Here is a 9,307-nt window from a genome sequence, read left to right as displayed (position 1 = left end):
CTCCCTCCCTCTTCGTCTCTCCCCGTGGCGGGGAAGGGGAGGCCGCAACCGCTTCCGCGTTTCGTTCCTTCGTTTTCCTCGACCACGCGGTCGGCTTTGAGCGAGCGTTTCCGAAATAATTTCCATCGGTGGACCAGCTTGATTCTTCTGGTGAACGGCGAGTTAATTGCTAAAATCCAAACTAGGATTTTGAACGAGGGTTGCGCGTGTTGTTTTGATGATTTTTTTTTTCTCCCCTCCCCCTTTCGTTTTTTTTTTTTTTTTTTTGAAGAAGAGCGAGGACATTGTGTTGCGAGGAATTAAGAAGCGAATGGAGAGAGTATGGGAGAGAAAAGGGGGTCGTTTGTTTCTTAAAGGGGTGATGTTGTGTTTACGAGTTTTGGAAAGAGTTTCTTCTTTTAAAGAAGTTATTTTTGTTTAACTTTTGATTCGTGGAAACTCGGTGTTTTTTTATTTATTTTTTATTCCTGTTATTGCGGTATAACGCAACTTTTATGTTTCGCCTGAAATCCAATATCCTCTACCATTTACGTATTCCTGCTGATGTGAAATAAAAAAACAGAAATGTACGGATTATATACTTTCTTCTTTTTTTTTTTTTTTTTTTTACTAGGTTTATTCATTTATTCAAATGAGCAAATATAACTTATATCGAGTGAAAAAAAAATAAAAATGTTTTTTACAAAAAATAATTCAAAGCAAACGATAATCCCGTTATAAAAATACGTAACAAATTCCATTCCGTAAGAAATGGAAAACTCTGGAAAACGTGAATTATTCTCGTTGACTATAAAAGAAACTCGAAACAGTGCTAATCTTGTATGAATCGCAACAAATATCAAATAAAATTTCCCAAAGAGGAAAGCAGATAGATCAAATTATATATTATGAATTAAAAGAAAAAAGAAAAAAAATGCAAGTGAAAGAAAATAAAATTATTTTGGAAATGTAAAAAAAAAAAAAAAAATGTATTCCACGGAATGATAAACAAACTCGATATAAGACAGAGGATGAAGAATGAAAGAAGAGTCAGAAACAAAGCGAGTTGCCCTCGATTAAAAATAAAAATTAAACTCCCAAAGAACGATCCCTGGGAGAAAGAAACGGGGTAAACAAAATTACGCTCACCAATTAAAACAAGTCAGATACAGGTACAAGCTCCGCTTCGTTCCAAGATCAAAGCGAAGCCCAAGGAAACACGGTTGCATATTCATCAGTTCGAGCGTCAACCGAAACAAAAATCGATATTCACCTCCAATCAGTCCAATTTGTGGGGGATACCTAACGACACGATCGACACGGGATCGCCTCTTCAAAAAAACTATGTGTTCCACGCTCGTCCAGCTTCGGTATTTCAAAATATTTCAAAAAATTCTTGCGAACAATTCGCTTCTGCATCCCTCTCATGGAAATTTCCTACACACACACACATACACACACACACATACACACACACACACACTTCGTGGCGAGGAAACGCTGGGCTGACTATAATACGCGAGCGTCGAACTCGAAAATTGGATTTAGTCGAGGATCGATAAGCCGTCTCATAAATCTGTCTATTATCGTCCCGTAAAGTTCGTCGGTACGAGATCGGCGTAGTTCCGCGCCTATAGATGAAGACGATCCGGGGATTGTTGGGGAAGAACGACCGGGGCAGGATTTCTTCTCGAATTGTTCTGTCAGTTCTGAATCGTGGATTGATTCTCTTTTTATAGGGTGTTCCATATGCATTTAAGTAAGAATCCGTGAATGCTAGGTTAGATCAGATCATTCTAAAGAAAGTTAATTTAAAAAGTATTCAGCAAGAATATTTAACAATAATTAATATAAAATGTAATATAAATGTAATATAATAAAATAATATAAAATAATGATTAATATAAAATTTTAACGAGAAGAAATATTAATTTGAGGAAAGAAAAAAAAGATGTACGAAGAGGATTAATATATTTGTGCGATATCTTCGAGTCGATGGATCGATTTACAGCAAAAGAAGTGAAAAAAATTGGTACAAGAAAATGTTGATTGAAATTTATTTACGAACTTGTAAGCGATTGAAATTTGTTTTCAGCGCCATGCCGCGGCAATACGGTGAACGTAGAATCGTCTCGCTCTATCTGTTTCTCTCTTCGTCTAAACGGAAAATCGCAATTTAATAAATAAACTTCGATAGATATTTTTGGAACTTTTGACCATTTTAAAGAGACTTAAGTTAATTTAAAGAGTATGTATAAGAGTATTTAGCAATAAAGGATTAGCATAAAATTTTAACAAGAAGAAATATTAATTTATGGCAAAGGAAAAAAGATGTTCTAAGAGGATTAATATATTTGTGCCATATCTTTAAATCAATGGATCGATTTACGGCAAAAGAAGTAAAAATTGGTACAGAAAAATGTTGATTGAAATTTATTTACGAAGTTGTAAGCGATTGAAATTTGTTTTCAGGCGCCGTGCCGCGTCAATGCGTCTCGCTCTATCTGTTTTTTCCTCCTCGTCTAAAATTTAAATCGCTTACAACTTAATAAATAAGCATCGATCGATATTTTCGTATACCAACAACTGTTCCCTCGCTTCCTGAAATCAATCTCTTGAACGTCTTATATGAAAAAATATATCAACACACTATCGATATTCCACGATGCTATATACTCGACGTGCAAACTTCCAATCTTCAAATTTCGAATATAAAGAAACGAAATAAAGAATAAGAGAAAGAACACGAATCGAATGGAACAAGGTAACTGAAAAATCCACAGGTCCACAGGAACGGAATATTCGTCTATCCGCAATGAACCGTCTGCGAATTCCGGATTCCGGATCGGTCTGCGGAGGAAGAGGAAGAGGAATCGTGGTATGGGTGTCAAAAAGACGCACGAGTCGAACGTTAAACTCCTCGTCTACCGTCTTTCTCCCGTCTTCACACCCTTCCATTCTCCCCTCCCCCTTCCCATCTCCACCGTCCCCTCCATACCTCACCGAAACTCACACTTCCCCCTCTCCCTCCCCGGCCCCCTCCTTCGAGTTACTTTCGCTCTTCTCGTTTCGTAGCTGCATCCCCGGACCCCGGGCCGAGGGAGTGCATTAAAATAAATTAATTTTCATGAGATTTTCCCGTAGCGAATGGCCGTTACGGGACTTAAAATAATAATTCAACGAGCCGCATGGGCGGAATTTGCATTTCCACGTCACGGCACGCTTCTGCCAGACCAAGCCAGCCAGCCAGCCAGCCAGTCAGCCAGCCAAGCCAACCGGGCCAGCGACGATCTTCAACGGAAGTCGGAATAGAATTCAGAAGGCGAGCAACGTAGGGTGAAAGGAAGATGGAGGGGGAGGGGGAGAGAAGAGAGGGAAGTATGGGACGTGGAATATGGAGGGGGAAGGCTGGAGAAGCGCGAAGCCTCTTGTTTATTGGGAAGGGGGGAGAAGGACGACAGATATTCGGCGACTTAAGATAGAGAGAAAGACTCGTAGGGAGCAGCTTAAACGCCGGAAATATTGCGAATTGATAAGCGTTGCTCGCGGGTGAATTCTCGTCTCGTGTCGCGGGGATGTCGAATATTATTTGAACGCTGTTCGTGATGGTGTTCGAGGTGTTGGAGATGGAACAGATTTTCCTTTCCCCCCTCCATTTTCCTTTTATGACGAGGCTTTTAACGTTGCGCGTTATCAGTTTTCATTGATTCGTGAATTCAGGAGAGAAAGCTAGAAGAATTTGAGTAGGAATTTTTTATTTAGTTTATAATAAACGATTATGAAAAATAGATAGATTTTTGGATTACAAAATTTGGATTGAAATTTTATTTCTCACATATCACATATATAGGTGGTATAAGGATTGTCATTTTTTTTTTTTTTAAATTTCGAAGCTTTAAAGTAGCTCTTATTTCACGTGGAAAATATTGCAAGATTCATTACGAGAGTTTAAACGAACCAAGTGGCGCGGACATCTCTGGCCAAGTTTATTTATTTATTTTCTCGAAGTTTGCTTAAGAAAAATTGTTTAACTTTTTAATTTGCCGTTAGGCTCGATTGGTCGTGAACTGAAAACCGAGTTAAACGGTTCCTATCTTATTCTTTTGTTATTGAATTTTAATAAAAGAAAATTTCTTGTAAAAGGAAAGAAAGGCGTATTACGTAAAATTTTATTCAAAAAGAGATTTAATACTTCTTTATCCTTTGGTTTAAGTAATCTTCGGAGGAGCTATATAAAATAGCTGATATTCTTAATATAGCGGTACTTCGGGAGAAATGTTTTATTGTACTTTGAGATTCTCTTGGAATAATTGAGTGTGACTTCGTCGGGAATAGCTTTTATTCCATTTAAAATTGCTTAATGTTCACGATACATAAATTGCTTTTGCAGAGTATGACTTCGTGGAAAATGGAATTTCTATTCCATTTGTCACAGTTATTATTATTATTATTATTTATCTTGGAATTATCCTTGTTAATCTTCTTGGAAAAAAAATAAAATAATTCCAAGATAAAATTTTACATTCAAATGGAAAGAGAAAATTTGTACAGACATTCATCGCTTGAAATAATTGCTTTGTTTGGTATTATATGATTTGAAGAGATTTTACACAAGTAATTAATTTTTGTTCTTGCTTTTTTGTATAAATGAAACTTTAATATTTTGCTTTTATATTCGTTTGTCAAGTGAATCTATTTAATTTAAATGTACATAACAAATATTCAGTCACTTGTTACAATATGATAATTCTGTTTTTTTGAGAAAAGAAAAACTTTTCTCCTAATTCAAAATTATTAAGTCATTATGTGGAGAACATATTTTGACAATTTTTATATTACATCATTTAATGTATACATTAGAGTAACATGATACATTAACTTAATTAATAATAATTAAATAATTAAATAAAAGTCATTAAGAATAAAAGGATAACGCAATAATATAACGTAAAAAGCATTCTAATTACACTTTTAATGTAAAAATAATAATGAATAATAGTCGAATCATTATTTCTTTCATATTTATTAAATATCCACGGATGATTCAATGAATTTCTTCCTGAAAATTTTGAATTTTCCATTTATGCTTGTATTATATTATCATTTTATTACATCGTTATTATCATCATGAGAAAATATCACGTACATAAAATGAAATTGAAATTTATCAGAAAAACTTGATTTCACAAAATCATTTTCTCACATATTCTCACATTCTTTTATCTCACTGCACATCATCCCACGCATCATATCTTTATTGTTCCGTTTCGTGCTCTACTTGTCCGTCTGCTTCTCTTAACCATTTTACTACCCCCCCAGTTTTATGTGCAGAGACGATATTGAAATGCCACCACCGAGAAAATAGCGATAGATCGTAAATAACCGAAGAAATTTTATTACAAGTTGTATCTGTTTAATTTCCATCTTACTCGAAATCTGGATGGAACTTTTTTATCGAGCGGATTTTCCTCTCAGTGAATAAAATAAAAAGTTTGAACGAAGATTAAGACAGAAATGATAAAAGATATCCACTTTGAAAAAAGTAAATTAATTCCGATATTCCGATTCATTGAAAGCAGATACTTTTCATATTGTTACAAAGTGCATTGTTTAATTACGGTATACAAATTTCATGAATTTTTATCAGTTTGTCCATTGTTTGTAATAATAGAATGATATCAGTATAAAGCGTATAAATATTAATTAATCGTTTAATATGGAACTGTAACTCACCTGACGTGATCCAAATTGACGACATCCATAATGATTTAGCATAAAAGTTCTGTAACATAAAAAACGAGATTTCCATTAGACAAATGGATAAAAGTAATCAACATTTTTTTAAAATAACCTTAATAACATTTTTCGTATTCAATAATAATTAAGAATCGAATAACGCGTTATAAATTCTGCATTGCACAGTAGAATTTCATATCGAAGAACAAAATGAATTGGAAATTTGTGATCACGAAACGAGTCGTTGGAATATTGAAAAGACAAAGATTGTAAATCTTATTAGAAATAACAGTTTTGGATAAAAGTAATCAACACCTTTTTAAAATAACTTTAATAACATTTTTCGCATTCAATAATAATTAAGAATCGAATAACACGTTATAAATTCTGCATTGCACAGTAGAATTTCATATCGAAGAACAAAATCAATTGGAAATTTGTGATCACGAAACGAGTCGTTGGAATATTGAAAAGACAAAGATTGTAAATCTTATTAGAAATAACAGTTTTGGATAAAAGTAATCAACACCTTTTTAAAATAACTTTAATAACATTTTTCGTATTCAATAATAATTAAGAATCGAATATATAAATTCTGCATTGCACAGTAGAATTTCATATCGAAGAACAAAATGAATTGGAAATTTGTGATCACGAAACGAGTGGAACGAGTGGAATTTGGAATATTGAAAAGACAAAGATTATAAATCTTATTAGGAATAACAGTTTTGCAGTTCGATAATTGTATCGCGCCTCGTTAATTAAAAACTTTTTATCAAGTAGTGAAAAGTAGGTGACACACGTTTCACGCCCCCCTTTAAGACTATCAGCAAGAAATGTTATTCTACCTCTCTCCCACACTCCCTACCAGTCCCACACCGATGTTAATTAAATTAATTAAAAGTAATGCCACCTTGTTCGCCGAATCAAGATCCAAGAAAGTTTTACCCGATTTTAATGAGTTACAACCAGATTTAACGAATCTTCCGACGGGCAAATAGATCTCGGCGAAACTCGGCAATAATTACACTCGTTTTTTGCGCGATTTCCCTTTCTTCCTCCCCCCTTTTTCGCACACGAAATTCACAAAACTCAGAAAAAACCGATTAAAATATACCTACCGTATGTCTGCCGTCTTTCACGATCAAAATTTACAATCCCGATATCCACCCACTCTTAAAATGTAATCACACACCCTTAAAATTAATCTCTCTCCCCGTATCCNCCGGACCCGACCCCCCATCTCTGAAAAGAGGCATCGGGGACCGCTTCTGCAGGGCTACCTCGTGCCTGCGCATCTCCGGGAACGAGGCACAGTTTGTTTTACTTCCATGCTGGGAATAATCGCCGGGGAATCCAGCTCTGGATGAATACACGCTGACTTCGGTGCGTCATGACGTTAATTGAAAAAAAGTGAGATCTGTGGAGGAGAGAGAGGGAGGGAGGGAGGGAGGGAGGATCTTTGTCTATCGATTGAGGAGGGGGAGATTTATTTTCGATAGGTTTTGTTGATTCCTGCGAGTTATTGGAAAATAATTGGAAGGAATTTGTATTTTGTTGTTTTTTTTATTTTTTTGTAGATATTTTGTTGAATTTCATTATGGTATGGTAACATCGTGTTTTTCTGTAAGTCAATGTTGGCCAATGAATTTTTATTTTTCTGGAGGAATTAACGATGAAAAACTCGTCATTTGTTTTAATATTCGTTCATGAAAATGTATTAATATTCAACTTATATGAAGATTAATATCGTTAAATAAATATTCGTTAATTATTTATTATTCGATTTCGATAGAAATAATTATATGTTTTAATATACAGTTTTTAAATGTTTATATTAATTTATTTATTATATTTATTGTTTAATAATACATATTTATTCTCAAAGATATTTTAAGAATTTTTTATTAAGAAATATATATATTTCCTTAAATGATTTATTCATTTTATCTTAGATTCTTTTAATTGGCCAAATAAAGAATATATCTCGATTGAAATTACTTGTTTTATTTACATATATTATTTATCAATTTTGATTATTTATCAATAGAACAACTTGTTACAATATTTTTTAAATCCTTTGATACATATTTGTCAATAATAAAGATTGTGCACATCTTTTTGAGAATTAATTCTAGAGCAAACGCAAGAATTGTTTTGCTCAAAAACAAATTCAAAATCGAAGCTTATCTTATTGAATTTCAATCAATCGAAATTTTTGCATATTTTGCAAACAATGAACACATTTTATCGTCAATTTAGAAAAATCCAATTTCTCTCTTCCTATATTTATTCTATTTTCTAAAAAAAAGAAAAAGAAAAAAAAAACAAATAAAGTGCCTCTAATTCTCTTCGTATTCTCTTCGTTATTCCGGAAATAATAAGACACCTAGAAAAGAGAAGCAGAAAATTCGCATGCGTTTTGTCGGACGATTCGTCCAGATATTTGGACGGCCGATATGATTACCAGACAGATGCCCGAAACGGCACTTTCGTTTCCCCATTTCTCGTTTCCTTGGGTATCTTTGATCTTCTAAAGCGTCGCATCGAGCGACGCATCTCAAATGGAAGGGAACAATGCATTTAAATGGGGACGATTCGAGGCGGAAGTCGTAGCTGGGTCGCGTGCACTCTCGTCCGGGGTATTAGGCTACGAAACAATCCGGCATAGTTTTCTCGCTGTTACCGAATGGAGAGTTTTTTTCTTTTTTCTTCTCTCTCTCTCTCTTTCTCTCCTTCTCTGTCTCTCGAGAACCACTTAGAAATATTACAGTTTGTAACTCGCCATCGCTCTATTACCTTTTTGATCCTTGACAGTGGTAAAATTCGTAAATTTTGCAAATTGCAAATCTCGAGGAAAAATTTTGCAATTTTGCAACTGTCGATGAATCGATGGATAATACGATTATTAATATTTTTTTTTTCTTTTTAATTCTATTGGTAAAATCTCTCTCTCTCTCTCTCTCTCTCTGGATTTCCCATCCAATCTCTCTATATAAAGATAAAAATTACTCGGTACGAAATTGTCAAATTCCATTGGACAAATGTTAAGAGGGTAAAAAGTTAAAAAAAAGAGTCGTGAAGATGAAATACTTGAGAAAATTGAAGAGAAAATTTTCTTTGAAATCTCGCCTGTTTAATTACTTTTTCTACACCTTCTTTCCCTCCCACCTTCTTCTCTTTTCGTGTTTAATATAATTAGAGGCTCTTTTAATCGAATTCAAGAAGATTTATTCATTCATCTTTTTTTTCCTTTCCTTTCCTTTTTATATCCTCTTTTTCCCTTTTTTTTTTTTTTCAAAATAGGTGTACAGAAAAATTTGAAAGAAGGCGTGAAAATAACAAATTTCTCGTGAAATTAAAATTTACAAAGAAGATAGAGGGATAAAGGGTGAAGTAAAAATTATTCCTTTTAAATCCTTCATCAATTTCGTTCCCGAAAATAATTGCAGGTTCAATATAAACTCATGCCCCTATTATGAAAGTTAATACAATAATTAATATGCTAATTAACGCGGCTTATTAACAGCACGTTTTGTATTGTTCAAATTATTCATTAATATTTTATTTTCTTTTGATATGATATTTCATA

The 9,307-nt window shown here is 33.8% G+C and overlaps 1 long non-coding RNA gene across 1 annotated transcript in view; it reads right to left on the bottom strand.

Moving 5' to 3' along the window:
- Positions 1-5,603: 5,603 nt before the first annotated feature.
- The window catches only part of LOC116185458, a 130,946-nt gene continuing 127,242 nt past the window's right edge, over positions 5,604-9,307 (bottom strand). The window contains exon 3 of the long non-coding RNA XR_004150313.1: positions 5,604-5,761. This is a non-coding gene — a long non-coding RNA (uncharacterized LOC116185458). The remainder of the gene's footprint in view (positions 5,762-9,307) is intronic.

The sequence above is a fragment of the Apis dorsata genome, unplaced genomic scaffold, assembly GCF_000469605.1.
Source record: "Apis dorsata unplaced genomic scaffold, Apis dorsata 1.3 scaffold_188, whole genome shotgun sequence".
Taxonomy (NCBI): Eukaryota; Metazoa; Arthropoda; class Insecta; order Hymenoptera; family Apidae; genus Apis; species Apis dorsata.
Note: the sequence above shows the minus strand (reverse complement) of the source record. Positions and strands in the feature narration are given on the sequence as shown.